Source organism: Triticum aestivum, chromosome 2B (genome assembly GCF_018294505.1).
Source record: "Triticum aestivum cultivar Chinese Spring chromosome 2B, IWGSC CS RefSeq v2.1, whole genome shotgun sequence".
In the NCBI taxonomy this organism is placed as follows: domain Eukaryota; kingdom Viridiplantae; phylum Streptophyta; class Magnoliopsida; order Poales; family Poaceae; genus Triticum; species Triticum aestivum.
The window spans coordinates 751,735,886-751,746,542 of record NC_057798.1 but is presented as its reverse complement, the minus strand read 5'-3'; positions in this window follow the sequence as shown (position 1 = coordinate 751,746,542).

The window sequence follows — 10,657 nt, the reverse complement described above, 5'->3', positions numbered from 1 at the left end:
GCAGCCGTCCTCAGGAACTGAGTTCTATGTTTGTGATCCATGATTCAGCTACTACCATACATTGGGCCCTGAAATATGACCCCGCTCGACTTCTTATTCACCCTAGTCCTCTGTCCAGGAGTTGCAAGTAGTTTCTGGTGTTTGTAGTATGCTGGAGGCCGTGGACAGCGCTGACCGTAGGGGTGGGCTGTGATGCGGTAGGCACGTGGCCGGGTATACCGGGCGCCCGTTTGGTGTCACGGAACCCTGTTCACATCGTTTGGGGCTGTGAGCGAAACTCCGGCCGGATCTCCTCATGGATGGAACCCGAATAGGCGATAAACCTGGACTAGAGACTTAGGTGTTTAGGTAGGTCGTGGTCTACACCCACGTCGGCTTTCGCTTGAAGTCTGCCGAGCACATGTCGTGTGCAGACGCTAAGTGCTGGAAACATGTATGAAGAAGTACACCCCTGCAGGGTTAACATCATCTATTCGAATAGCCGTGTCCGCGGTAAAGGACTTCTGGGTTGCTTATATCAGTTCATAGACAAGTGAAAGTGGATACTCTAAAATACGCAAGATAAGCGTGAGTGCTATGGATGGCGTTCTCGTAGGGAGACGGGAGCGGATCCATAGTGGTGTATTGATATGGTGAATATGTGGACTCGTGTGCGCCACCTCAAAAGAGTTACATTGCAGTCATAGTTCAGGATAGCCACCGAGTCAAAGCTGGCTTGCTGCAGTTAAACCCCACCGTCCCTTTGTTGATAATGATGCATATGTAGTTAGTTCTGATGTAAGTCTTGCTGGGTACATTTGTACTCACGTTTGCCTATTTTATGTTTTTGCAGAGAGACTTCAGTCTCACTAGTAATTCCGCGTGGTCTTCAACGTTTAGCTTGTTACCTCAGCTACGATCTTGTGCCCCGGCAGGATCTGGTAGATAGTCAGGCTTCTCAGCCTTTTTCAGTTATAGATGTCTGTACCCAGACATGATAGCTTCCGCTTGTGCTTTGACTTGTATGCTCTGATTGTTGGGTCATGAGACCCATGTTTGTAATATCTCGCTCCTCGGAGCCTATTGAATAAATTACTTGAGTCGTAGAGTCATGTTGTGATGCCATGTTGTATTTGCACATATCGAGCATATTGTGTGTATGCTATTGAAATGCTTGGTATGTGTGGGATCTGACCATCTAGTTGTTTATCTTTAGTAGCCTCTCTTACCGGGAAATGTCTCCTAGTGTTTCCACCGAGCCATGGTAGCTTGCTACTGCTCCGGAACACTTAGGCTGGCCGGCATGTGTCCTTCTTCGTTCCTGTGTCTGTCCCTTCGGGGAAATGTCACGCGATGAATATCGGAGTCCTGTTAGCCCGCTACAGCCCGGTTCACCGGAGTCCTGCTAGCCCAGTGCTACAGCCTGGATTCACTCGCTGATGACCGACACGTTCGATGCTGGGTCATGAATGCCTGTCCCTGTAAGTCTGTGCCACTTTGGGTTTACGACTAGCCATGTCAGCCCGGGCTCCTTATCATATGGATGCTAGCGACACCGTCATATACGTGTGCCAAAAGGCGCAAACGGTCCCGGGCTAAGGTAAGGCGACACCCGTGGGAATACCGTGCGTGAGGCCGCAAAGTGATATGAGGTGTTACATGCTAGATCGATGTGGCATTGAGTCGGGGTACTGACACTTAGGCTCTTGCCACTGCTTATTCCATAGTCCATAAAAGCTTTACCCAAAACATGAAAACTTCACAACACAAAACTCAACAGGAAATCTTATAAGCTCCGTTAGTGAAAGAAAACAAAACCACCACCTAACGTACTGCAATCAACTCATTCTTTATTTATTTTGGTGTTAAACCTACTTTATTCCAACTTCCTTATGGTTTATAAACTAATTTACTAGCCATAGATGCATTGAAATAAGCAAACAACACACGAAAAACAGAATCTGTCAAAAACAGAACAGTCTGTAGCAATCTGTAACTAACGCAAACTTCTGGAACTCTAAAAATCCTACAAAAATAGGAAGTCCTGGAAAATTTGTTTATTGAACAGCATCAAAAAGAATCAACGCAAAATCACGTTCCTGTCGTTTAACAAAATTATATTTGTGCATGCAAAGTTTCTGTTTTTCAGTAGAATCAAATCAACTATCATCGTAGGTTATCCTATAGGTTCTACTTGGCACAAATACTAATTAAAAGATAAAATCACATCTAACAAGAAGGTAGATGCAAGATTTATTAAATAAAATCAAGGAAAAATATTGGGTTGCCTCCCAACAAGCGCTATCGTTTAACGCCCCTAGCTAGGCACTGATAATTTTAATGATGCTCACATGAAAGACAAGAATTGAAACACAAATAAAGCATCATGAAACACGCGACAAACACATCTAAGTCTAACATACTTCCTATGCATAGGCATATTATAAGCAAACAAATTTACAAGGCAAGCAAAAACTAGTATACGCAAGGAAGAAGAACGAGAGGATAGCAATCTCAACATGACGAGAGGTAATTTAATAAGATAAAAATTTCTACGACCATATTTTCCTCTCTCATAATAATTACATGTAGGATCATAGGCAAATTCAACAATATAGCTATCACAAAACATATTCTCAACATGATCCACATGCATGCAAAGTTGACACTCTTCCAAGATAGTGGGATTAACATTAACTAAAGTCGTGACCTTTCCGAACCCACTTTTATCAAAAATATCATAAGATTGAACATACTCCAAATATGTGGGATCTAAAGTTGACACTCTTACAAACCCACTTTCAATATTATTGCAAACACTATTATCAATATCATATTCATCATGGGGCTTAAATAAATTTTTCAAGGTTATAAGAATCACCCCAATCATGATCATTGAAACAAGTAGTAGACATAGCAAAACTAGCATACCCAAGCTTAGGATTTTGCATATTATTAACACAATTGACATCAAGAGAATTTATAGGAAAATCATTGCAATCATGCTTTTTATTCAAGGAGTTATCGTGAATCTCTTCATAATTTTCTTCATCATAATTTTCATATTCACAAATTTTGAGCAAGGCTTCATAAAGATAATCTAGTGCACAAAACACACTAGCAATTGGTTCATCATAATTGGATCTCTTAAAAAGATTAGCAAGCGGATGAGGATCCATAGATCTTAGGTTCTCTGTTTAGCAATAAACAAGCATCTATTCCAACCAAACGAGCAAACGAAAGGGTAAGCAAAAGAGAGAAGATTGGGAAAGAGAGGGCAAATAAAACCGCAAGGGTGAAGTGGGGGAGAGGAAAACGAGAGGCAAATGGAAAATAATGTAAATGCGAGGGAGATGGGTTTGTGATGGGTACTTGGTATTCCTTGACTTGAGCGAAGACCTCCCCGGCAACGGTGCCAGAAATCCTTCTTGCTACGTCTTGAGCTTGCATTGGTTTTCCTCGAAGAGGAGAGGGTGATGCAACAAGTGTAGCGTAAGTATTTCCCTCAGTTTTGAGAACCAAGGTATCAATCCAGTAGGAGGCTCCTTAAAAGTCCCACGCACCTACACAAACAAACTGAGAACTCCCAACCAATGCAATAAAGGGGTTGTCAATCCCTTCACGGCCACTTGCGAAAATGAGATCTAATAAAGATAGTAAGATAAGATAAATATATTTTTGGCATTTTTATAATATAGATGCAAAAAGTAAAGATGCAAATAAAAGTAGATTGAAACCAAATATGATAAGAGATAGACCCGGGGGCCATAGGTTTCACTAGAGGCTTCTCCCAAGTTAGCATAAGCATTACGGTGGGTGAACAAATTACTGTCGAGCAATTGATAGAAAAGTGCATAGTTATGAGATTATCTAGGCATGATCATGTATATAGGCATCACATCCATAACAAGTAGACCGACTCCTACCTGCATCTACTACTATTACTCCACACATCGACCGCTATCCAGCATGCATCTAGAGTATTAAGTTCATAAGAACAGAGTAATGCATTAAGCAAGATGACATGATGTAGAGGGATAAACTCATGCAATACGATATAAACCCCATCTTGTTATCCTCGATGGCAACAATACAATACGTGCCTTCCAACCCTTTCTGTCACTGGGCAAGGACACCGCAAGATTGAACCCAAAGCTAAGCACTTCTCCCATGGCAAGAAACACCAATCTAGTAGGCCAAACCAAACTGATAATTTGAAGAGACTTGCAAAGATAACTCAATCATACATAAAAGAATTCAGAGAAGATTCAACTATTATTCATAGCTAAACTTGATCATAAACCCACAATTCATCGGATCTCGACAAACACACCGCAAAAAGAGTTTACATCAAATAGATCTCCACAAGAGAAGGGGGGGACATTGTATTGAGATCCAAAAAGAGAGAAGAAGCCATCTAGCTAATAACTATGGACCCGTAGGTCTGTGGTAAACTACTCACAACTCATCGGAGGGGCAAGGATGTTGATGTAGAGGCCCTTCGTGGTTGATTCCCCCTCCGGCAGAGTGCCGACAAAGGCTCCAAGATGGGATCTCGCGGATACAGAAGGTTACGGCAGTGGAAATTTTGTTTCGTGGTGCCCCTGGATGTTTTCGGGGTATGTAGGTATATATAGGAGGAAGAAGTATGTCGGTGGCCGCCCGAGGGGGCCACGAGACAGGGGGCGCGCCCTACAGGAGGGGGCATCCTATCTCGTGGGGGCCTCGAGTGCTTCCTGACTTGCACTCCAAGCTCTCTGGATCACGTTCGTTCCAAAAATCACGCTCCTGAAGGTTTCATTCCGTTTGGACTCCGTTTGATATTCCTTTTCTTCGAAATACTAAAATAGGCAAAAAAAACAGCAATATGGGTTGGGCCTCCGGTTAGTACGTTAGTCCCAAAAATGATATAAATGTGTAAAATAAAGCCCATAAACATCCAAAAGGGGTAATATAATAGCATGAAACAATCAAAAATTATAGATACGTTGGAGACGTATCAATGCCCAACCCGGGTTCATACGCCCTGGTGCCCGTCGCAACCTTTACAACGGAGAGGTGGACCTGCCGTTTCGGCCGAGTTCTGATAGATGGCGGCAGCAGCATCAACAACCTGTACCGCGAGACCATGGAGCGGTTGGGTATCAAGGCCAAGCAGCTTTAGCCAAGCCGGACTGTCTTCCATGGCATAGTTCCCGACCTTTCCTGCTCCCCAATTGTCAAGATAAAGATTAATGTCCTCTTCGGCGACAGGGATCACTTCCGCCACGAGACAATCTGCTTCAAGGTGGTTGATCTAGAAAGCCCCTACCATGCGCTCTTGGGCTGCCCTGCGCTGGCCAAGTTCATGATGATCCCACACTATGCATACCTGAAGGCCAAGATGCCAGGAACCAAGGGCATCATCACCATTGTCGGAGATTACAAGAAGTCACAAGATTGTGCTGCTGCCAGCAGCCGGCTGGCCGAGTCCCTCGTCATTGCTCAAGAAAGACGTCTCCTTGACCGGATGGTAGCCACGGCCAGCGAGAAGCTGGCCATGCCGACTGATCCCAAGGATGCAGAAGCAGGGGCCTCCTTCCAGCCCACCAAAGAGACCAAGAGGATCCCCCTAGACCCGGAGCACCCGGAGAGGTTTGCTGCCATGGGCGCTGGCCTGGACAGCAAATAGGAAGGCGAGCTCATTGATTTCTTCCATGAGAATCGAGACATCTTCGCATGGTCCCCCAAAGACATGCCAGGTGTCCCGCAGGATCTCGCAGAGCACAAACTTCACGTGAGGCCGGATGCTAAGTCAGTCAAGCAACCCATCCGCTGCCTGTCAGAAGAGAAGAGAAGGATTGTGGGAGAGGAGGTCGCCCGACTGTTAGCAGCCGGATTTATCATGGAAGTGTTCCACCCGGATTGGATTGCAAACTCGATCCTCGTGTTGAAGAAAAACAACAAGTAGCGTATGTGCATTGACTACACCAGTCTCAACAAAGCCTGCCCCAAAGACCCATTTGCTCTGCCACAGATAGACCAAGTGATTGACTCCGTAGCCGTATGCGAGCTGTTGTCTTTCCTTGATGCCTATTTCGGCTACCACCAGATCAAGCTGGATCTGGCTGATCGCCTAAAAACTGCCTTCATCACACCATTCGGTGCCTTCTGCTACATCACCATGATGTTCGGCTTGAGAAATGTCGGTGCCACCTTCCAACGCTGTATGCAGAAGTGCCTGTTGAGGCAACTCGGACGCAATGCCCACGTCTATGTGTATGATATTGTGGTGAAGACGGAGAAGCATGGCACCTTGATGGAAGACCTCAAGGAGACCTTTGAAAACCTGCGCCAGAGAAGTGTGTATTCGGTGTACCAGCCGGCCAGCTCCTTGGCTTCCTAGTCTCAGAACGCGGCATTGAGTGCAACCCTGTCAAGATCAAGGCCATCGAGCGGATGGAGAAGCCCACCAAGTTGTGTGACGTCCAGAAGTTCACCGGGTGTCTGGCATCCCTCAGCTGCTTCATCAGTCGGCTGGGCGAGAAGGCACTCCCTCTGTACCAGCTCATGAAGAAAACCAGTTGCTTCAAGTGGAACGACTAGGCAGATTCTGCCTTCCTCCAGCTCAAGCGCGTGATTCAACGCCGCCTATCCTGGCGGCTCCGGCTGCTAAAGAGCCCATGCCCCTCTACATCGCCGCCACCAACCGCGTCATTAGCACGATGATTGTCATCGAGCGCCCAGAAGCCAGCAAGGTCGAGCCGGTCCAGAGGCTGGTGTACTACCTGAGCGAGGTCCTGTCAGCCTCCAAGCAGAACGACCCCCATTACCAGAAGATGTGCTATAGCGTGTACTTTGCTGCCAAGAAGATGAAGCAATACTTCAAAGAGCACTCCATCACGGTTGTTTGCACCACTCCCCTCGCCGAGATCATGGGCAACAGAGATGCCTCAGGCCGGGTGGCCAAGTGGGCCATTGAGCTAGCTCCCCACACCATCTTCTACCAGCCCCGCACTGCCATCAAGTCCCAAGCACTGGCTGACTTCCTCGTCGACTGGGCCAAGTCCCAGTACTTGCCGCCAGCGCCGGATTCTATGCATTAGCGGATGCACTTTGATGGCTCAAAGATGCGCACCGGCTTGGGAGCCGGCATCGTCCTCACCTCTCCCAAAGGTGACAAGCTGAAGTACGCACTGCAGATCCACTTCACCGCCTCCAAAAACATAGCCGAGTATGAGGTTCTCATCTTCGGGCTCCGACTGGCCAAAGAAATCGGCATTCGCCGCATCCTCTGCTACGGCGACTCGGACTTGGAGGTCCAGCAGTCGTCCAGCAACTGGGACGCCAAGGATGCCAACATGGCAAGTTACCACTTCCTCGTCCAGCTGATGAGCGGGCATTTCGACGGATGCGAGTTCATCCACGTGTCGTGAGCCGACAGCGACGTAGTGGATGCCCTCGCCCGCATTGGCTCCACCCAGCAGGCCATACCAGCCCACGTCTCCCTCGAGTGCCTCCGCAAGCCATCTATCAAGCCCTCACCAGAGTCCGACTCCATCTTTGTGCCGGCTGACCCCGGAGCAGTCGGATCCGGCTTGGGGACTTCAGCAGTCGGCGCGGGGACTTCAGTAGTCGGCTCGGGGACTTCAATAGGCGGCCCGGGGGCTGCAGCACAAGCACTCGGTCCAACAACCTCAGTAGGCGGCCCGGGGGCTGCTGCAGTTGGCCCGGGTGACGGTGTCCTGTACTAGGGGGTACTCACCACGTCGTCTCCCGATCAGTTGGATTGGGCGGAGGATCCCCATGGCCGTATACTCATGGGCCAGTCCGGACAGTTGCCGCATACAAGGAAGGTTCCACAAGACTTGGCGATCAAGACAAGGACTCCTCCCCCACCGGCGTATTCGGCTAGGACTCTTGTTATCCTAGGCCTCTGGTGCATTATATAAACCGAGGCCAGGCTAGTCGATAGAGATACACAACAACAACAACAACAACCATTACAATCATACCATAGGCTAGCTTCTAGGGTTTAGCCTCCTTGATCTCGTGGTAGATCCACTCTTGTAACCATCCACAATATCAATATCAATCAAGCAGGACGTAGGGTTTTACCTCCATCAAGAGGGCCCGAACCTGGGTAAAACATCGTGTCCCTTGTCTCCTGTTACCATCCGCCAAGACGCACAGTTCGGGACCCCCTACCTGAGATCCGCCGGTTTTGACACCGACATTGGTGCTTTCATTGAGAGTTCCGCTGTGTGTTCGGCAAAAGGTCGATGGCTCGCCTGGAGACCAACTGCGACTTCGGCATCTTCGTCACCAGCTCGACTGGTCATCTTGGTTCAACCAAGGACTGCGCCCTACCTCCGATTGTCATGTTCGGATGAGGTCCTTCATCAACATCAACTCTGATCTCTGTCAAGATCATGGAGCAATCATCCAGGGAGCCCGGGGGCTCAACGTCAACATTGCCCTCAGGCGACTGTGTTGTTTTTCTGGACAGCAAACTTGTATCAGCCGCCACCGCCTCCTTGAGTATCGCCTAAACGATTGCTTCGGTGGAATTATGCGGAATTATGTCTACAACAACCCTGCAAAAATTTCATCGAGTTCCGTTGGAGGAACCTCCGGCAATCTCCGATATACCGGTAGCCCTGTTGAATCTGGACGAGAATCTGGACGAGTTTGAAGCGGGGTGTCCAGCATCTAGCTCGGACGTCCTTTGGAAGATCCAACCGTTGATCGGCTGCGGAATTCCCATATCTGCCATCTCCCAAAACTTCAGCTCGATCCGACCGTCCAAACTCCGGGAAACTTCCGATTAGTGCATCACTTTTCGGATCTGTTTTCTGCGCGAGAACGAATCCGACCCGAGTTCATCTTCTTTATGAACAGGATTTCAGACATCCTTTTTGAAGGAAGTTTTTGTATGGGGTATTGTGCTTTATTCTCAAACACATCCCATTAATATTAAAAGTATTTTTATAATACGATCTTCACCATCGCGCCGGTGTCAAACCGGCTCGACAACATCACTCCACGACGGCCGACATGCGCTAGATGTGTGGTCGCTTTGTTGAGCCGAGCTCAACTTCTTCGGATCATCATCTCGGCAAGCCGGACAAGAGTCCGGCATCGCGAAGGATAAATCATCACCAACATCGCCACTCCACGGATTACACGGAGCGGGCACACCTGCATCGCTGCACGGTCACTTCATCAAGCCGGCATCGACCACGTCACGACCTGCATCTGCAGGGCCGCACTCTGGACCGGGGGCTTCATCATCTCTTCATCAACCTACACCAGAGACTTCGGCGTCGCTGGCCGACCAGCTCCGTCACGTTAGCTGGACCGAGGGCTTTGCCTCGCCGAGCCAACCTTTGCCAGCATCGCCATGCCGTTGCTTTATCGCCCATCAGGTGATAGGTGTCCGGATCGGGTCCCAATTTTGGGAATCACCTTCCTTCGGATTGCTACAACAAATAAACCAGGTGCTATTAATCCTAGTATTTCTTTTTGCTTGTTTGGGTTAATTTTTCCCAAGGAATTATTACTCTAGTTTGTCCATCATATGCACACAGGTCTATCAAATGGTGGCCGCATTATCAACGGTCGCATGATGGTTCGGTCAGTTTCCGTACATAGTCCGGCGAACGTCGCATCCGGAACTCGGACCGACCTGTGAATCCAGGCTTTGCCACGCCTTTATTGCATTACGCCGACGACCTGCATCGACATCGACTTCGGCGCCAGGCCATATTTATTTTACTACTCACTTTGCATAAATTATTTATTATGCAACATTTTTTTAATTCCGATTATTACTATTATCTCTGGTTTGCACTATTTTTTGCACACAGGAAAATGATCTAGCCAGACTATATCCTTTGACGTCACCTCGGCTGGACGGGGGGCTTCTTCAACACTTCATTACCCCATGCCAGGGACTTCGACATCACTCTGCCGTCCTGCATTGACCGTGCTATGTCACCACTTCGGAGTGCCGAGCTCTTTGCTTCGCCACCTCGGGACCGGCTTGGGGGATGGACACTTGTCCCGCATCAAGCTCGGACCGCGTCGTCAATACCGAACACATTAACCAGCTAAGTTGCCTTCACGCTCAAAGTTTTAAATTTCTAACTTGTGTTCGGTTCGACCAAGCATTATACTTTTTTGTAAAAAAAGTTGCTTGTAAAAATTTTCCTTGTCCAAACTTTGTTTGCACATACTTGATGCTCTACCCGCGCTCATTATACCTGGGGGCTTCTTTAACAGAAGCTTATTAATTCGGGCTTTATGCCCAACACATGTGTCACACTTCCGCATGTACTTTTTATTCACCATTATATGCATCGATATGACTTAAGTTTTGGCCAAGCTGGGTTGCCTGGCTCCTGTGCTTACCCCTACGTTCCCGATTGTTCGGCTAGGTGGTAAAGGGAGCACCTCTGCAATTATTACTGCCGGGTCAGCCGGATGTGTACCTCAGACTGGGTGAAGCCGAAAGCTAGCGTTCTTAAGGGAATACTCGGTCGGTGAACTAAAAGATGATTTCTTACCTATTTATTTACCTGCCCCCAGATGTTTTTCTGCTCTTTTCGCAGTCCGGACATGCACTTTAGGGCATGCCTCCCAGGGAAAGGAACCCCTAACGGAACTATTCTCCCTGGAAGATGTTTCTTACTAACCA